Consider the following 13,345-nt stretch of genomic DNA (forward strand, 5'->3'; position numbering starts at 1 on the left):
CGTTTGCAGGAGTTGCAGGCGAAGGGTCCATGGGTGCGTTTGGGGTGAGCTAGGAAGCAGGTTTTGGAGCGCCCTGGGTTGAGGGCGTGGAGGGTGGTGGGGTCGTAGCGGATCAGCGGGGCTTGGGGGAGCTGGGGACCAGGGGTCGTGGCGCTGGGCGCGGGCCAGGCGCGGACGGGCGCAGACGGGCTTGCCTCTGGCGCGCCTCCGGCGCGCCAGCGCCGTGCCCGCTGCGCGCGCCCGCTGCGCAGTCGCGCAGCGGGCGCCATAAGAGGTAGGAGGGGGGGAGGAGTCAGCTGGGGGCGAATGGGAGCTGGGGGGCGGGGGCGTGCAGGAGGTCGCGGCGGGAAAGCGCGAGGGAGGGGGGGGGACAGGTAGAGTGAGAGGAGCTGGGGGAGGGGGTTTAGGGTGGAGGAGGGTGAGTGTTAGGAGGTTTGGAGATTAGGGAGAGAGATAGGAGTAGGGTTGTGAAGATAGGGGAGGGGGGGTTGTAGAGGTGGGTGAGGGAGAGAGGTAGAGTGAGAGGATAGGGAGATAGGTAGTAGAGGGGGTGGCGGGAGGGGGGGAGAGATAGAGAAATAGATAGAGAAAATAGATAGAGAAGTCGATAGATAGGGAAATAGATAGATAGACAGATAGGTAGGTAGGAGGAGGTGGAGAGTGGGGGAGTTAGATAGTGAGATAGGGAGCTAGAGAGATAGGAAGATAGGAGGAGTGAGGGAGGTAGATAGCGAACGGGTTAGCTAGGGGTGAGAGAGGGGGAGGCGAGTGAGGGAGGGGGATGAGGAAGGAGCAGGAGGGCAGGCTCGGGGGAAGAAGACGGAGGAGGTAGAAGAGCCGAAGACAGGAGAACAGAAGACAGAAGAACAGAAGACAGAAGAACAGAAGACAGAAGAACAGAAGACCGGAAGAGCAGAAGAACAGAAGACAGAAGCACAGAAGATCGGAAGAGCAGAAGAACAGAGAAGAACAGAGAAGAACACAGAAGAACAGAGAAGAACAGAGAAGAACACAGAAGAACACAGAAGAACACAGAAGAACCGAGAAGAAGAACACAGAAGCACAGAGAAGAACAGAGAAGAAGAACACAGAAGACCGGAAGAACACAGAAGAACAGAAGGGAAGAACAGAAGAACAGAAGGGAAGAACAGAAGAACACAGAAGAAGATTGCAGAGGGGGAGCGAGGAGGAAGAGACAGAGAGGAGGAAAAGAAGCAGGAGCAGGAGAGAAGGTGAGTGGCGCGGGGCAGGGCGAGGGGCTGGGAGGAGGGGGGTACTTACAGTTAGGTGGGCCTCAGGAACACAGGAACTCGGGAACTTGGAGGAGCTGCAGCGGCAGGGGGAGCGACCTACCCTTGGGTCAAGGGTCGCTACCACTGTCGCGCAGCGGCCGCCATAAGAGGTAGGAGGGGGGGGGAGGGGTCAGCTGGGGGCGAATGGGAGCTGGGGGGCGGGGGCGTGCAGGAGGTCGCGGCGGGAAAGCGCGAGGGAGGGGGGGGGCAGGTAGAGTGAGAGGAGCTGGGGGAGGGGGTTTAGGGTGGAGGAGGGTGAGTGTTAGGAGGTTTGGAGATTAGGGAGAGAGATAGGAGTAGGGTTGTGAAGATAGGGGAGGGGGGGGTTGTAGAGGTGGGTGAGGGAGAGAGGTAGAGTGAGAGGATAGGGAGATAGGTAGTAGAGGGGGTGGCGGGAGGGGGGGAGAGATAGAGAAATAGATAGAGAAAATAGATAGAGAAGTCGATAGATAGGGAAATAGATAGATAGACAGATAGGTAGGTAGGAGGAGGTGGAGAGTGGGGGAGTTAGATAGTGAGATAGGGAGCTAGAGAGATAGGAAGATAGGAGGAGTGAGGGAGGTAGATAGCGAACGGGTTAGCTAGGGGTGAGAGAGGGGGAGGCGAGTGAGGGAGGGGGATGAGGAAGGAGCAGGAGGGCAGGCTCGGGGGAAGAAGACGGAGGAGGTAGAAGAGCCGAAGACAGGAGAACAGAAGACAGAAGAACAGAAGACAGAAGAACAGAAGACCGGAAGAGCAGAAGACAGAAGAACAGAAGAACAGAAGACAGAAGCACAGAAGATCGGAAGAGCAGAAGAACAGAGAAGAACAGAGAAGAACAGAGAAGAACACAGAAGAACACAGAAGAACACAGAAGAACCGAGAAGAAGAACCGAGAAGAACCGAGAAGAAGAACACAGAAGCACAGAGAAGAACAGAGAAGCCTGACTGCTCGTGCCAAGCTACCAGATGGTGGGCACAGGCTGATTTTGGATTGTGTGTGACTTACCCTGACTAGAGTGAGGGTTCTTGCTTGGACAGAGGGCAACCTGACTGCCAACCAAAAACCCAATTTCTAACATTAGCCATGTGATTGCTATTACCACACCTTTAACACTTAGTTTTCCCTCTTCTTGACATAGGTTGCCTTTAGGTTTGGTGCCAGTATATGTTTTATTTACTTCCATTATACTTGTAACTACTTCTTTATTATTGTGTATTTCATGTACCTCATCATTATGTGCCGGCTGTTTCATTACTTTTATACATTCTGCAGTGTGCTCAATAGTTTTAGCTATTTTTAATACTTCTTTAAGATCTGGATTGCGTGTGAGTAATTTTCCTTGTATTGTAATATTATTATTATACCTTACCAATTGGTCAAGGATCAGAGAATCATGCAGTGCCCCAAATCCACATGTATAGGAGAGCCCACTTTTTCATTCTTCTCTTGTGTTCTGCTGACAAATTTTTGTCTCTCCAATACTACATTTATTTTCTGTCCAAAATGGCCTTCTAAAATTCCTTGAACATTGTCTGGTATACATCTAAGGGCCAGATGTAGAAACTTCCCAAATTGCGACTTGCAATTTGCGAGTCCCTGCGACTCGCAAATTGCAAGTTGCAATTTGGGATGCAGAAAGGTGTCTCAGACACCTTCTGCGAGTCGCTATGGGGTCGCAAAGACCCACCTCATTAATATTAATGAGGTGGGTCGCAATTTGTGACCCCATAGCGAGTCAGGGCACTCACAGGGATGGAGGCCTGCTGTAGTCAGCAGACCTCCATGTCCGTGACTGCTTTGAAATAAAGCAGTTTTTCTTTTTTCAAAGTGCAACCCGTTTTCCTTAAAGGAAAACGAGCTGCACTTTGAAAAATAAACCGAAACCTTTTGTTTCGGTATTTTTCAGGGCAGGTAGTGGTCCATTGGACCACTGCCTGCTCTGAAAAATAATTTTTTGGTCCAGTCACAAAGGGGAAGGGGTCCCATTGGGACCCCTTCCTGTTTGCGACTGGGTTACCATCCACTTCAAGTGGATGGTAACTGCGAGTCCATTTGCGACCGCTTTTGCGGTCGCAAATGGAATTGCATACCAGTGCGACTCACAAATAGGAAGGGAACACCCCTTCCTATTTGCGACTCTCAAATGCATTTTGCGAGTCGGACTCGCAAAATGCATTTCTACATACCAGATGGGCTTTAGCGACTCGCAAATGGCGTTTTTCGCCGTTTGCGAGTCGCTAAAGCTTTCCTACATCTGGCCCCAAGTGTTCTACATAATCATCATCATCATTACCTGTACAAGGATCACACAAATTCTCAAAAATCTTTCTCCCCTGCACTCCTTAATTATTTAAGGAGTGAATTTGGTACTAGAAAAAGTGACATTTCCATCACCACCCATCTTTATCAGTGCCAACTTCATCTATTGTCCTTGCTGTGTCAACCAGAGCCATTTTAAGGCATGGGCAAAGTGGGCTGTGGCCCACCTCCCCTTGGTAGGCTGTTGTGATCATGCTAGAACATATAGATATTTTGAATAACCAGTTTGTTTACTTAGTTTATTTTCTTTCAGCCAGCCCAGACAGCCCACCCATTCTGCCCCTACTTGGGAGATAGTGAGGGCTAAGCTAAAATGCCTATTAGATTAAGGTTAGATTCAGAAAGCACTGAATATTGTAAAGTGTATAGGCCCAGTCCAATTGCACCAGCCTTTGCCTTTATACAGTATGTGCCATGCTTACTATGCAGTAGAGGTTGACATTCTGTGCTCCTTCTGTAAATGCACCATTCTTTTTGGAGTTACTGCCAGACAGGTGCAATCATGGCCTAGTACCACCGTACTCTGAATACCAGTCTCATGCAGCATAGGCAGTGGAGTAAACAAAAGCACCCATCAGTATTGAATGCTTGAATGGTGCTAACAGACAAACTACAGCACACATTGTGGGTAGAAGGCTTGGATGGACCACTAGTCTTCATACTTTTCTGGCGCAGTCCTGCTGAAAACTGCTTTTGCCGAAGTAGGGGCTTAGGGTAGGCCACATGTCACTGTACAGAGCAGCATTATATGTTCTCTTCTTGACTGCACTGTCCATGTAGAGCCACTGCTCGGCCAGTGCAATTACAGCATGGCGGCAACAGCCTCAGTGTCTCTGTTCCTCACACAGCAGGTACTGTAGTATATTACAAAAATGCACCCTCCATATACACATACCTAAAAGATGAGACACTAGTCCACTGCACCATATGGGTATGTCATGTCACTAGTTCTTCTGCTTCACTGGGCCTGGCCAGTCAGAGAGAAACTGTTTGCTGCAGGGTTGTGCCCAGGGGCTTAGCTCCAGGGGGATGTATGGGGTGTTACACCTCCCTAAAAATTGTATTCTTTATTAAATAGTTGGGTACAAGTGCTTTCAGTCGGGTAATGTGAAGTGCCTATCTGATTTCACCTGAGATTTGTACATGCCCACACTGACAAAAACACATTCCATTTCACTCATCTATTTTTTGAAGGCCTTAAAAATGTTGATTAGTTTGACTAATACTGCATGTTAAGTTGCCCTGATAATCTGCCCTTCCCTCTCTCTACAGCCCCATAAGCCCCCCCATGTCTGGCTTCTCATATAATGGGTTTTAACAAGATGTCTTAGCTTGATTGTTGGAAAATCTGAAGCTCACCCCCCCCCCCACCCCCCAGTGATCCTAACCAAGCTATGCCCCTGGTTGTGCCCAGAGATAGGCTTGCCAAGGAAGAGAATGTCAATGATCCCACTGTAGTTTTCGAGGTCATGATTGAGTTCAAAATGGATAATAAATTCAGAGTTGTTGTGGGCATGGTTCCTCCAAATTATATTTGGCCCATGGCCTACCCAAATCTTTAGGATGTCCCTGGTGTCAAATTGTCATAGTTGCTCCAATGGCAGCTACTCCTCATGCCACCTTCTCCTGTTTGCACAGGAACTGTAATTTATACCTGAACTTGTAATCACACCAGTGTGGTGTGCGGGGTCCGGGTTATAGAAATCATAATTCAGGAACATCAACAACAGCAAGCTTGCTTTTCCTCTGACATCCACCCCTCCGTGCTGCATCCCACAGGGGCCATCCTTCAAAGCCATGTCTCTCACAGACTTCAACAACATCTTGAATTTCCTCAAAGTCACCTCCTATGAAGATGATGTTGTAACCGTGTTCTTCTTCAAAGCCCTGTGTGGAGAAGTTCTCTAATCCCTAGTGATCACAGTCAATGCCTTCCTCACTTAAGACATCTTACCTGAAACACTCTTAAAAAAGACCAAATCTTCTTACTCATAAAGAAACCTACATTAGACTCTGATCATGTCTCCTACTAAAGGCCCATCATTTACCTACTCTTCATCAGTAAGAGCACTGAAAAAGCAATCTACCTACAACTCCAAGATTAACAGCAACCACGTCCTGCACGACAACAATTGTGGCTTCAGATTATGCCGCAGTATGGCTATAGCTACCTTACACATCACAGTGTTGCCCTCTTTTTTGTTTTTGATTTTTTTTATTGAGCAGGATGGAAAACAGAGCAGGAAAATGCATTACATACAAACTGCTTTAACATGTAGTAAAAAAAACAGCCTTCGCTGTTAAAGAGAATTATGGACATTCAGTTGGAGCTCCCTTCCCTATTAATTGCTACACAATAGCAGCTACACCCTGCATTAAATTGCAGACGTGCAAACAGCAAAAAAGTGCAAATCGACGTTGAATAAGGTGCATTTGCAGTTACAGATATCAGTGTCAAACATTAGACACAACTACGGGAAAAACTGTCCAAGAGAAAAAAACGAAAGTCTAAGACTCCACTGGAGAAAATACACACTCAGTCCAGAGAGTTCAAATTGAGATATTATAATACCAGAATGTGACTAAGCAAGGATAAATCGTGGAGCGTTCTTGAAATGAATAAGTGAGAAATAATGGCACAACTTTTATTATGACCAATTGGATACTGCACAGCCTGGGAGCATGAATAAATATACTCTAGTAGAATTGCGCTTGTATCCGACATTACTGCCAGCTATAGCAGTGGTGGAGCACCCCAGTCGTAGAACCGTTATACCATCATTGAAAATCGAAATAAAAAATGATACTCATGACCCAATACATAATGAGCAATAGCAAAACTAAGTAATAAAGTGCACAAGTGCGGAAAGTGCAAATCGAAAACTTGATAAGGTGCATCAATGTTCAACAATGTAAATGTTTAAACAGGACAGTCAGTGCTAAAGTAGTTTAAAGACCCCACTGGAGAGATTATGCTGCTACCCAATTACCTCTTACATTGTTCGATGATGATAATACATTGTAACGGGAAGAGGGCACGATTAAAACATTTTAATAGTGAATGGTAATAAATAATGTCACGTATAACTAGAGTCGTTGCGGTGTAAAAACAGGTGTTGCAAGGTCTAAGAAGGATATTCTTAAGAACAAATATGTATTTTAACAAAAATGTATGTCAAATGCGGTTCACCCTAGTACAATACCCAGACCCTGATGGATTATCTGTTGAGCACATGGTACAATCCGGTCTACTCATAAGTTCATAAACAGCTTCTAGTCAACATTTAGCAGACTTAAAGGGCAATAGGAATTGGGGACTGAAGGGTCCTTGTCTTTTTTAAGAAATCTCACTACCACTGATTCTTTAAAGTTCTTTGGAACTGATGTCCCATGCTTAATTTGATTAAATTAGTTTGCTAAAAAAGGGAGCCACTCTGCCTCAAAAGCCTTGTAGACTTCGGAAGGGATGCCATTGCCCCCACTGACTTTGGCATTAGCCATATGCTTGAGGGCGACAGCCACTTCAGAAGTCTCAATTTTCTTAGCCACAGTGCATTTTTGAGTACTAAAAACTTGTGGCAGCATCACTGAAGCCAAATACTGCTTCAACTCGAATACTGAGACCATGTCGGTCTCCTCATAGATCCGCCTGTAATGGCGAAACAACACATCGGCTACCCTCTCACTATCATCTTCCATCACCCCAGTAGCAGCATCTTTCACTTGGGTAATTAATTGTCTACTCTTCTGGGTTTTAGTCGACCAAGCTAAGTATTTCCCTACTCGTTGTCTCACCTCATAGAGCTTCTGCTGAAATGCTTCACTACCTGTAATTTCTTCTAGCACAAAAAAGTCCTGGTGCTCAGGTTTTGCCCTAACTAACTGATCTTGTGTTTGTAACCGGGCTATTACAGAAGAGGAGCCTCCTGCTAGCCTTATGAGATCTCTCGATGTGCTCTCTACTGCTGCTTGGAGGTTCTGAATTTTATGTGAGCCGGCTGTAGGTAAGCTGGCTTTGTGGGATATCACTTGTCCCCGGAATGGGGCCTTGAACACTTACCAAACCATAAAAATGGGGGCAATATTAGCATTTATCTCAAAATATTAACGAACGAAACACCTCGTTTCACTTAACCAAATTTGTCTTGCTAGCAAAGATTTCTCAAATTGCCATTGTGGCCTCTCACACTGCGCCGTTTCAAGAATTAGAACAAGAATAACAATTGAATGATCTGGGAAGGAGTTGGACCTCGTCTCAACCCCATCTCTTTTCCAGAGGTTCGTTATCAGAAAAAATTCTAATCGTGAAGCCAACCCAAACCTAGGAGAGTAGCAGGTATATTGTGTAAAAGCGGGGTACTCAAGGCGCCAAGGAGCCACCAAGACAAGATCCTGTTTAATTAAATTTAGAAGCTTAGCTGTTCTGGGCTTTTGCTGCCTCTTGGCTTGATTGGATGTATCAAGAGTAAGATCTTGTATAAAATTTAAATTGTCCCTCATAACTAAAGGACCCTCAGCCAGAATTGCATGATTGTAGATTTGCTTTAGAGCATCTGTTTCATCTGCAATGGGACCATAGTAATAAAATAAATGTAGCACATTTTCTGCAACCTTGGCCTTTATCCAGATCCCCCTACCCTTGTTATCTAATAGTACCTCTTTTATCTCCCATTCCAATACATTTGAAAATAAGATGCCACACCCCGCATTGTAGTCCCTGCTGAGGCGAAATAGGCCTGTGAGTATCTCTCCAGAAACGATGTTCTAGGTATGTTGGTCTTGAAATGAGTTTCCTGGAGGAAGATCCTCCCTGGGTTAAATGAAGCTAGCTATTTCAACAAGACACCACCCTCTTGCTTGTTCTCCATGTCGTTAACATTATAAGTAATACATTTTATTGTTGTGCCTTTATTGACCTTTTAAAATGGACTTCTCTGCTATCTGGCTGCCAGAGCACCTCATCACTCCAACAGTAATTTCACTCCAGCACCAGGAAGAGCTCGTCCTTGCCCCCTGAAATATGTTGCTCACATTTTCCCTTAAGCAACAACTTTTAGGAATGGCGTTGCCCTCTTGACAACAGATTAAGATGATCACTTGATATTGTGTGACCTCTCAGTCACTTTTTACATCCGTTCATCACCCCACTGTCATTCACACTCTGAAGTCTTAAATGAAATTCACTGACAAAGACCTTCACTCCTTTTCCTCCTGTCTGTGCAACCAACACCAGATTATTCTCATGGGTGACACCTCCAGGTACCAGAAGTTCCTATATTCTGCAAAGTACCCCATCATTGTCCCACTAGACTAATGACACACAACTCAATTTGATGGTGTCTTCTGCTTCAGGCATACAAATGTTGAGATCCTACCTGAAGCTCAACAACACCAAAATAAAATTTCTGCTCAAATGTCTGCCATTCTCCAAGAGCTACAAGTACCAACTAGTCCAAACCTGGCTCAGTGATATGATCTTGCATGGATTCAAATCCCAACTTTCACCCAATACAAAAACATTCACCCTGGACTGCAACCTCACCTGCAAGTAACACATCATCACAAAACAAGGCAGCCTGGTAGCAGCTTACTCTCCTGAAAAAATGAAACAATTTCTACCACAAAAATGCCCTTTGGACTGTTATTTGAGCTTGTATATTCTTGCATCTTAATCATAACTCCACCTGGCTCCATGGCCTTCCAGACTCCACAATGATCTTCCTTAAAGGCATCTGACAATCTGACATGCCAGACAAAGCCTCATCAAGAGCTTGAAGATAGATGACCACATCACTCCCCAAGCTGATGGGACATTACTGGTTCCCTTTTCCCACTCACACAAATCTTCAAATTTAAGCTATATCATCTACACAAGCCATCATGACTGACATCCAGCTGACAAGCACACCACCTCCAGTGGTTCTTGGCACACCCGCAGTCAGGTCACCATTACGCTACTGAACCATACTGGAAAGAAAGAAGTGCAAAAAAGAAAACAAGTAGCAGGTCTTCTCCATCTATGTATCCAGGATTAGAATCAACATTCCCTTACCCATCAGGACCACCCCAGCCCTGCTCCAATTCAGGAAAGAACAGAAGACAAACTTCTTGAAGGAACACTATATCCCAATATAGTAAGCCAATTTCTACTCTCAGAATCCATTGTTCCCTCCACTGATAAGTTGGCTGCTTATTTTTGACCCCATACTGCACAGTTCTGCCTTTTATCTAGATCATGCTGTACAATTAACACATATATAGATACCTATTGGGACAGGAATGTTCCCTGCATGGTGCCCATACCATGAGAGCCCAACTTTGAGTACCCTTTTTTAAAATGTTGTCCCTGGTGTCAGGCTCAGCTAGCATGGGTGCAAAGGTCTAGACATGCTACTCGCAAGGAGAGGTCCCAGACTTGTCCTGTGACTTGGAGGGGTGCACCAAGTGTGCCCTCATTAGTAGAAGAGGACTATTGCCTATCATTGGATTTAGTACATAGAGTGGTTGTGGCTATGACCTTTTGATCAGGGTCACTGAAGAGGAGGCCGACTTGCCCACTCCCCTAAAGCTACACTTTTATGGGCTTACACTACTTCGCACTAACATCCCAACTGTGTGTTAGGTGTGCCGGCATGTATATGCACAATGGATTTGAGTGAGCTAGAGTAATGGAAAGCAGTGGGATTCATTTTGGATACCTCTGGTCTGCTCTTACACAAGACGGTGGCTGAGGAGTATGCTCCTAGACAGTGGAAGTGTATCATTCGCATTCCTACAGCTGGAGGACATAGATGTATATGGTGAAGTGAGGGGAGTGGAGGCAGCGGCCTTTTAGATATTTTATGAGCCCCTTTGGATAGCAAGAATATTCTGATTAGTCTTCCTGAACACTGCCATTAGGGTGAGGGGTCTGACTGCAGACTTGTGAGGGAGCCTTTGGGTGTGTCCTCACCTTTGTCTTTCCATGATAACTCTTTCAGTCGGGCCGATGTAAACTAGGTACCGAGACCTCATACTTTTCTGTGTGACTCTCCTGTGGATGCTCCAGGATGGAGACAACCCTGTAGTGAGAAGCACCACTGTACACAAAAGTTGTGTTTTGAAAACAGACTGGAAAAGGCACTTAAAAGATGAATCGCCCAAACCGGTTCTACCCTTTGAGACAATGGACCCTCATCTCCTGTCTGCCAATTGTGTGTAAAAGAAGGACCTAAACTACACCATTTGTTCCAGTTCCATGCCCTCTATGATCAAAGATGGGAGTGCTCCACAGAGTGTCTGTCAGACAGCCCATGTCCCATAGGTGAGAGGACCTCAGCTAAGTCTAGATCTCCTGCAGCTTTGTACCTTTCCTAAAGTGTTTAGAAGCATGTTTGCCTGCTGAAGGAGAGAGATTGTTCAGGAAGGAGCAAGGTCCAGCGTGTCCACAATTACTGTGGGGGACCCAGAAAAAGCTAACAAATTTGAAGCAAATTAAGTGGACCCTTGTGTTGATGTGACAGTGTAAGGCTCATTCAGGCCTGTCATAGAATGTCTGTGACCAGCCTTAGTGGGGCTGCATCTTCTAAGTTGCTGGCCATCCCTTGTGGGACAGCATCTGCAAAGTGCTGGCCTGTATGTGCAGGGATGCATGTGTCGAACTGCTGATATCCTAGTCGTGGGCTAAAAACGCTGATTGTGAGGAACCCATATGGGACTTTGATTGCATTGCAACCTGAGCTTTACTCTCACTACACTTGCAACCCTTAGAGAGAGAGATGGAATCCAGGACAAGGAACTTAGAAACTGGGAGAGCAGAGAGAGAGGGAAAGCAGGGTACAGGGCCTGTCAAAGATAGTGTCGAGAAACACTGACTATTGTAGTGTACTGTGTGATTAAAGTGCTTTCTTTCTTGGAAATATATGTTTTGGGCTTAATATTCGTGGTTTTTGGTTGACTGATGAGCTCTGAGCTTGGGGACCCTCACACAGCCTCCCTAAAAAGTATGTACTCGCCCATGCTACCCTGAGAATCAAGTGACTGCACTTGGCCCAGTTTGCAGAGCCATAGTAGGACAGACCGAGGGAATGACGTGAATTAACTCAATTTCCATGGCTGATGCCCCAAGGCCCCTCAAATGGCGTCTGACGATAGGTAATCCTAAAACCACAATATCTTGGTAAGCATGAGTTGGCAAACGTAAATAGAGGAGTACTATATATATATTTACTTTGCATATTTATACATATTTATAATTTCAAGCACGTGGACATAAAGTGTTTTGCTTATATTTATTTAAGGAATTGCCTTAAAAATGGTCTAAATTTAAATGCACTCATAATTTATTCTGGCTTGCACCACACAAAATAGACCTAGGTAGTTATACAACAATTTCAACTAATAGTCCTACGTAGTCGCAATTTATTTTTTTCCTTTTTGATTAACAACAAATAATTGTCCCAACCATGTCACTACATCAAAATAGCATATATTCGATCAATGGTTTGAAACAGCAGCATTTACTGCACCACATTTGATAAATAGAGGTTCAAGTCAAAGAGTCTATTCTCTATTAAACAAAGAGCAATCTAACAGTAGATTTACTATGTCTCAAGAATTTTTTAAGCAGACATACATATTTGCTACCATTATTTCATACACTTATAATGTTACTATAGCTCTAAAGGTGTTAAACATGTGTAAAAGTACTCCACTCCAGCCTTGGAGTAAAACAAGATCAATCAAAGGTACTGTAATATACACTCCCATTGAAAAAATGGTGGCAGGTAAAAAATTAAACTCAACAAGAACTAATGTTAATATAATGAAATTATGTTGTGTGTGTGTATATATATATATATATATTTATATATATATGTATATACACATACATATATATTTCCTACTGGCAGTCGCCAATAGCTCTAGTTATGACCTAGTTTCCATTTGAAAAGCATTTTTTGTTTTGCCAATAACTTTGGCGCCATTTGACAAATCTTCACAAATTTTTTAAAATTAGTATGCCACTCACTTCAACTGCTCTCCTAAAAGTTGTGGGGTGATTAGGCAAGAGGGGGTGAGAAAAAGAGGGGTCCTAAAACTATTTTCCCTATGCATGCTTTAGACACGACGATACTCTGAACCGCTGAACGGAATTCCACTAAATTTGGCAGGAAGCTAGATCTTGGTGTGCTGATTGTGCGTTTTGTTATTTGGTGTAAATCCATTCAGTAGTTTTGGTGTAATTAAAGGTTAAATATATAGTTATCTAGGGACACGGTGGCACCGCGGATCCCTGGGATCTCATGCTGAGATCTGATTGGCTGTTAACACTTCAACCAGGAAGTGAGGGCACCCATTGTGGGACTCATCCTCAGCTGAGTTCCAAAAAAAGGTAAAAAAATGTAAAAAATATTAGAAAGGGGCAGGGCAGAAATACTCTGACCACCTTGCGTTGGTGCTGGGGCCCCCTGTCAGGGTAAAAAAAAATATTTTTTAAAATGTTCCTAAGATTTGCAGACGATCCGTGAATCCAGTAAAAAAATGATTTTTTTTAAAAAAGCAACCTCCTGCCCTTGTTCAAAATTTAGCCGCCAGGATGGGCCAGGTCCTGGGGGCATTTGGCTTTATTAAAAAAGGAGGAGGGCTCATGGGACCCCCGTCCATTGGGCTCATATGAGCCCCGGTGACCACCACCTCCCCGGCTTTATTTTAAAAATAGAAGGGGACCTCACGGACCCCGCCCCTGAGGCTTTAACATGCCCTGGAGACC

At 44.8% G+C, this 13,345-nt stretch overlaps 1 protein-coding gene across 2 annotated transcripts in view; it reads right to left on the reverse strand.

Annotated features, from left to right (window-relative positions):
- The window catches only part of GRB7 (growth factor receptor bound protein 7), a 567,793-nt gene that overhangs the window by 444,212 nt on the left and 110,236 nt on the right, over window positions 1–13,345 (reverse strand). The window lies entirely within an intron of this gene.

Source organism: Pleurodeles waltl, chromosome 6 (genome assembly GCF_031143425.1).
Source record: "Pleurodeles waltl isolate 20211129_DDA chromosome 6, aPleWal1.hap1.20221129, whole genome shotgun sequence".
In the NCBI taxonomy this organism is placed as follows: Eukaryota; Metazoa; Chordata; class Amphibia; order Caudata; family Salamandridae; genus Pleurodeles; species Pleurodeles waltl.